The following is a 7,872-nucleotide window of genomic DNA, read 5'->3' as shown; positions in this document are numbered from 1 at the left end:
AGACATGTTGAGACTTTTTTCCCTCTAAAAGACCCCTCAGAATCGTACGGCATCATATAAGTACTCCATTTCTCTATCTCCATGGAAAGGAAAATGTGAAATTAAATTAAGTTCTGTGACATGACTCTCTTCTCAAGCTTTATTCTTGTCACTTTAGTTGAGGACCTAAGTGTAGAGGGGAGGGTATGTGGCACTTGAGGGTGCCGGCTCCATTTTGGCAGAACACTTTCTGTCTACCCTCTACCCTCCATGTTCATCAGACTCCTGACCCTCGGGCTCCTACTCCACAAGGGGGATCTCTACTTCCTAGACACCACCTAGCGGCTCTTTCATTCTCTGGCCCTCTGTCTAGAGAACTTGTGGTCTGTGTTTCACAGACTCCAATTCTTCAGAATAGTGGGAAAACAGGTTCAAAATTGAGTTGTATACTAGTGCTGGATATGATATCAACGAACAGAATTTGGAAACATCTAAATATCAAAATTTCAGATATGAAATGAATGTCTGTTGAGGGACATTTCCACCATTCTAAATTTCATTGTGTATATATGTATGTGTGTGTTTATATACATACACACACACACACACAAACACACACACACACGCGCGCGCACACACATACACACATACAGACATACATACACACATACACACCAACCACACACACACACTAGGACACTTACATCACTTTATGTACAATTAAGATCCAGCTATTCTTTATTTTGGAAATCAATCACAACCTCAGGTGATTTGCCTGTAAGTCAGGTTGCCATTGTGACTGCCTTCAACTTGACTACATTTAGAGTGCACTAACGATTTCAATGTCTAGGCACCTTTCTGAGACCTTTAGCTTAATCTCTTGAACCAGGATGTGCTACCAGTGATCTAGATCTGTGAGTTAGGAAAGTACCCCTTTCTCAGTCTTTTTTTTTGGGGGGGATTGTTTTTGTTTTTTTGTTTTTGGTTTTTTTCGAGACAGGGTTTCTCTGTGTTGACCTGGCTGTCTTGGAAGTCACTCTGTAGACCAGGCTGGCCTTGAACTCAGAAATCTGCCTGACTCTGCTCCCAAGTGCTGGGATTAGAGGCATGCTCCACCACCACCCGGCTCTTTTCCCAGTCTTTAGAGTTGGCAAACCAGGACCTCATCTTGAATACTTTTTCTGCTATAGTCTTATATATAGGACACAAAGGAACAAAGTTCTTTATTGCCTTCTTAGTATCACCATTCCTGGTAAGTTCATCCACTGACTGGAGGTAGAGGTGTCCATTTTCTGATTGTGATCCTTTTGGAGTTGATGAAGCTTACACAGGGGTCTCCTGAATCTAGTCCCTGAGCCCAGAGTATTCAAACCCCCACATTCCACTTCCTTGCCCCTTCTTCAAACACATGATTCCAAAGGGGGCCTTAGGCATCAATAACACATTGCCAAAACATTCAGTTCAACTTCAAAAGTCTACACTGTCTATAACACTCTCAAATATGTGAAATGTACAAAGTTTTACATCTGTTGTGATGGTCACCTAATGACTTGACTGTAGTGCCCTAAAAATCAAAGTCAAAGAGCAGATTACCTACCTCAATCATCACAGGATATTTATTCCTTTTCTAAAATGTCATAGTGGGGAAATAACTGGATCAAAGCAAGATCAAAATTCAGCTGTGCAAATTCCAAACTCTGTGTGTCCATGTCAGTTTAAAAGGAGCTCTTCATACCTCCAACTCCTTACATCTTTCTTGTGTGCCACATGAGTATTTTTTGAATGGTTCCACTGTTTGTTAATACCTTTCCTGGGCAGGTTACCTATGCCTCCGGCTTCTCTAATATCTTGGAGTCTCCAAGGCAACCTAAATTTGCAGCTTCTTGTTCCAATGTCTGGGATCCACACATGATCATCTGGGCTCCTCCAAAGGGCTTGGGTCACTTCTCCCTCACTGCCCTGTGTAGTGCTCTAGGCTTTGGTTGATGACACAGCATTGTTGCTGTTCTTGGTGGGAATCCTATGGTGTTCGCATCTCCAATAGATTGGGGTCTTCAACTGCATCTAGGCTTCACCAATAGCCTCTCATAGACTCCCTCATTGGTGCCTCTCTTCTAATTTTTTGCATGACCACTTCAGTCCCAGGTTATCAACTCCCACTATAGCTTTATCTTCACAAATGACCTTAAGGCCCTTGACCCTGATGTCCATGGTATTCCCACAGTCGCATCTTGTGAGTGCAACCTGAACACCTGGGAACTCCTAGAGTCTGACCTACCAACCAAAGAGCATCCATGGGATGTTCTGAGGCCTCAGGCACATATGTATCAGAGGACTGCCTTGTTTATTCTCAATGGGAAAGGATGATTCTAATCCTATACATACTTTAAGTACTAGAGTAGGAGTAATACCCAGTGGAGTCTACCCTCTGAGAGAATAAGGAAAAGGCAGTGGATGGAGGAAACCTCTGAGGAAGGATTTTGAGAAGGGAATCCTTTGGGATGGAAATAAATTCATGAATTTTGAATGAAAAAGAAGAAGAAAAACAGAAATAAATACAAACAAACCACCACCACCAACACTAACAAAAACAAAAAGCCTTGCCTGGCCTCTTCCAGGGCCTAGGCTCAGCTGCTTTCCATGACCTCTTTAGATCTTAAAGACCCATACCACCTGGATAATTTTCACCCATTACCATGTCCAGCTACAGCGCGAGGTACAACCTTGGCAATCTCTTGCACACAGCTTCTGTGTGTTCTCATAAAATACTCCCCGTAATATTTCACCTCAGGGATGCTGGTCTGTTCTTAATCACCCCTAATTTCTATTCTCCAGCTAGCTATCATCAATTGACCCAGTAACCCCTCCTGCTCCTGATTCTAATGCTAGAGCCACATGGAAGTGGAAACTCCTAGATTCTTTGGCAAGTAAGTTATGCTAAATGATGTTTCATTGGGTCACAGAGGTGAAAGGATGTCGTTCTGAGCTGAACACAGGTGAGCGGATCTTTTGCTGGAGCAGACAGAGGTGAAAGGCTGATTTGATATAGCAAATAAGTGAAAGGACCTGTGAGGTCAGAGTATAATGAGATCCCACTAACAGTGGGGAATGAGCGCTGAAGAGTGGTTTGATGTGTTCTGTGTTACTGTTCTTCACTAACTAGAAACAAGTATCGCTTCGCCTTCCAGAGAGTTATTGAGTCATTACTTGTGGTGATGCTGCCACTGAGAGAACCTTGCCCTAGAAATGCTACCTACATTCCCGTGTCAGCTTTGTACGTCTGTGGGCTTCTTCATGCCAGTTGGCATGTCTTGCCATTTCTTCAAAACTGGCATGTAGCTTCTGGTTTCTGACTGGTGTCTGCTTGAGTAGAGGACTGGTCTGCAGCAACTGAATCTTATTTGGTGTTAGCTATAGGAATGAACTCATGCCCAAGATATAGCTTGCCCCCAAAACCTATTGATGAACAACTCCACTTAACCCATATCCTAATAACTTTTCTCTTCCACTACCTCTGCTTGTTGTGGGCAAGAGGAAAGATGGAACCCTTATTAACACAATGGTGCAAAATCATTGATGCCTAATTTGCTCACATGGCCAAAGTTAGGCAGAGTTGTGCTGGAGGCTGGGTCTACAACATGGCACCCCATGCTCTATTTCATCTTTATCAGCTTTCTGTGTTCAGTGATTTCATTCACTGCCAAAACTTGCCTTTCTTTCTTTCTTTCTTTCTTTCTTTCTTTCTTTCTTTCTTTCTTTCTTTCTTTCTTTCTTTCTTTCTTTCTTTCTTTCTTTTTTTCTTTCTTTCTTTCTTTCTTTCTTTCTTCCTTCCTTCCTTCCTTCCTTTCTTTCTTTCTTTCTTTCTTTCTTTCTTTCTTTCTTTCTTTCTTTCTTTCTTTCTTTCTTTCATTCTTTCTTTCTTTCTTTCTTCTTCTTCTTCTTCTTCTTCTTCTTCTTCTTCTTCTTCTTCTTCTTCTTCTTCTTCTTCTTTGCTTTTGGAGACAGGGTTTCTCTGTATAATCCTGGCTGTCCTGGAAATCATTCTGTAAACCAGGCTGGCCTTGAATTCTGAAATCTGCCTGCCTCTGCCTCCCATTTGCTGGGATGAAAGACATGTGCCACCACTGCCCGCCTTAAACTTGGCTTTCTTAGAACTTAATCTTTCTTCTGACTTGGAACTCAGAGATCTTAAGGCCTCTGTCTCCTGAGTCCTGGGATGAAAGTTGTGTACCTGTTAGACCCAACTTATGCTTGTCTCCTCCTAGGGCTTGTTCCATTCCAAGCTAGTCTTGTTCTTAAAGATCTGCTTGCATTTGTCTTCTGGGATTAAAGGGGTGTACCCTGCGGCTCAGGCCTATATTCTACAAGGGCCCTGCTCCTCAAGACAAGATCAAAACCCTGTTTCTTAGGGTTTCTATATCTGTAACACAATTGTGCCCTGCCCTCCGTTTCTGGATTGTTGTTCATTCCAGATTAAAACATAGAATTGTTCTTTATTCACATGAAAAGACATCAATAAGCTTCTCTGGGTGGGATTTTGCCCAGAGACCACCATTCCCTTAATCTCATTATCTCCTTGAATACAGCATTCAGCTGCATTTCACCTTCTGGTGACACCATATTGATTGAACCATAGTATTTGTATTTTGGTTTTTAAGTTTGCACTGCTTCGTCCTCATGGTCTGGATCACAGAAAACTAAAGAACAAAGTCTATGCTGGACTTCTGGAAGACTTCCTTTGTCAGTGCAATTAATCTCAGTCTCTTCACCTTACCCTCAGACAGACTCTTCGGACAATGGCAAAGAGCAGCTACACTCTTCAACAAATATCAGAAAAACAGTCTCTAGGCCAATACTAACATTCCTCTCCTCTGAAACCTCTTGAGCCTTGCTCCCACAGTTCAAACAACCATCACCAACACCAACCACATCCCTACTAGAGTGACCCATCCTGATCCACATAAGGCATCCCATGGCTTTTCCAATCCAAAGCTGACAAACTCAAAGTCCTCATATCCACATTCCTTTAATTAAAAATCTGTTCAGGCCTATCCCAGCAATACCTCACTCCTGGTCCCAACTTCCACCTTACTTTGTGTTCCCATTGCTGCAAAGACACACCATGATCAACAACTCTTAGGAAAGACAATATTTAATTGGGAATGACATGGGGTTCTGAGGTTCAGCACAATATCATCAAGGCAAGAACCATGGCAGCATCTAGGCAGACATGGTGGTGTAGCACCTGAGAAATCTATAACTTCATCTAAGCTAAGAGACAGGTAAGAGGAGGGTCTGAATACCCACTCCCACAAGGACATTCCTTCGGACAAGTCCAAACCTACTCTAAGAAGACTACATCTCTCGCTGGGTGGTGGTGGGGCACGCCTTTAATCCCAGCATTTGGAAGGCAGAGGCAGGCAGATTTCTGAGTTCAAGGCCAGCCTGGTCTACAGAGTGAGTTCCAGGACAGCGAGGGCTACACAGAGAAGCCCTGTCTCAAAAAAACTGAAAAAAAAAAGACTACATGTCCCTAGGGTGCCATTCTCTGTGCCAAGCATATAAAACCCACCACACCTATAAGGAGGAAAATTAGTCCCAATAAAAGCTTTTTTTTTTTTTTTTATAAAGTGACCTTATTCATGACATCCATCTATCTCTCTGTCTCTTTCTTACTCTGTCTCTCTGTCTCTCTGTCTCCCTGTCTCTCTCTCTCCCTCTTTCTTTTTTTCTCTCAATTTGTCTGTCTACAACCTAAAGTACATATATAAGCACATTCTATAAGCACTGTAATTGAAAATAATCTGAATAATGTATGCAACATATCTAGGTTCTACTATCAAAAGCATGCTTAAGGCTTAGTAACTACCCTTGGTACTCATAGGAAACTGTTCTGATACAGGGCTCATATGTTAATTCCTTAATATTGGACTCTGCTCAGCTGCTGGGTTTATGCATAGGCAAAGATCCCAAACCTGTTTGGGGACATTAAAACTTCCCTGTCACTCTATGCTATTTGCTTGGAAAATTGTTTTCCAACTTCTTACTCTGAGGTCGTGACTGTAGTTGTCACTGAGGTGCTTTTCTTTTGAACAGACCACAGATGGCTTATGTTCTGAGATCAAGAATCGACAATAGGTCCTCATAAAATTGCAAAGCTTCTGTAAGGCAAAGCTCACAGTCAATAGGACAGAACGACAACAATCAGTTTGGGAAAAGCTTTTTTTATCAACACTACATCCCATAGAGGGCTAATATCCAATATATACAAAGAACTCCAGAAGTTGGACTCCAGAGAATCAAATAACCTTATTAAAAACTTGGATAAATTGCTAAACAAAGATTTTCAACTGAGGAGTATCAAATGGCTGAGAAGCACCTAAAGAAATGCTCACCATTCTTAATCATCAGGGGAAATGCCAATCAAAACAACCCTGAGTTGTGTAGTGGCTATTCCTGGTTGTCAACTTGACTCTATCTGGAATGAACTACAATCTAGAATTGGAAGACTCACCTATGATCCTAATCTGGATGCTCAGAGATATAAGTTTCTGACCTGGATCTTGGCAAGGAGATCTTGAAGCATAGTGTCTATGAATTTCAGAAGATTAAGGCAAGGAGATCTCCGAGTTCAAGATCTTCTGGGATTAAAGGCATGGAGGCACACGCCTTTAATCGGAGCCACCCCCTCTGCTCGGGATCTACACGCCTGTAATCTGCTCTACACCCTCTGCTGGAGATATATAAGGACATTGGAAGAAGGAAGATTTACTCACTCTTCCTTGCCTGCTTGCCTCGTGAGACTGAGCAACTGCTAGATCCTTGGACTTGCATCCACAGCTACTGCTGACCATTGTTGGGGAGTTGGACTATGGACTGTAAGTCATCGACAAATTCTCTAGGCTATATAAAGAGTAACCATACGTTCTGTGACTCTAGAGAACCCAAACTAATACAGATTCCATCTCACACCAGTCAGAATGGCTAAAATCAAAAACCCAGGTGAGGTGTAGAGATGCTGGTGAGGATGTAGAGAAAGAGAAACACTCCTACATTTCTGGTGGGATTGTAAGCTGGTACAAGCTGTCCTGGAAATCAGTAATGGCGGGCTCCTGAGAATAGTAGACGTAGTACTATGTGAGAAACCCAGCCATATCACTCCAGGGGATATATGTTACCCAGAAGATGCTCCACCATGTAATAAGGACAGATATTCCACTATATTCATAGCATTCTTAGTTATACTTTCCCCAGAAGGAGGGGGGTGGGGGACCGGGATTTGAAATGTAAAAAAAGATCATATCCAATAACAAAAGAGACAAACCGAGAACAAAAAAGTTCTCAATTACAGGAAACTACTTAAAAACAAATTTTCTGTTCCTCTCAGTTTCTCACCAATATGTTTGTTGATCGATGAGCCATACATTTGATCCCAGCACAGCACAGGGGGAGCACAGGCAGGCAGAGCATTGTACTGGGCGCTAGAGTTTGCTCTGAATTTTAGTGAGTGAAGAATGCCCAGGACTGTGTAGATAATCAGTCTCCTAGAAGGAACTGAAATTAATTGGCTTCTTGTTACTTTGTTTCTTTGATGGTTTTCAGTGGAGACTGTGGAGATCCAGGTTCTGTCCTCAGCATGTGAGGTGGGACTAAAGGCGGGATTAAAGGCAATTCCTGACCCACCCTACCCATCCCGAGCCATTCCAACCCAAGACCAATATAACAGACCACGTTTGCACAGAACTCTCATAGTTGAAGAAGCCCAGAGAAGTAAGCAGAGCTCTCTGTATAATCCAGAGTCTTGTGAACACCAGGACACAGCTGACGCTGCTTTCCTCATTGTTTGCAGCAAAGGAAGCCCAAGAGAGAAAATGCCAGTGAGTTGGGTGAAAT

The sequence above is a fragment of the Apodemus sylvaticus genome, chromosome 8 (assembly GCF_947179515.1).
Source record: "Apodemus sylvaticus chromosome 8, mApoSyl1.1, whole genome shotgun sequence".
Lineage (NCBI taxonomy): Eukaryota > Metazoa > Chordata > Mammalia > Rodentia > Muridae > Apodemus > Apodemus sylvaticus.
This window is presented reverse-complemented; position numbering follows the sequence as displayed.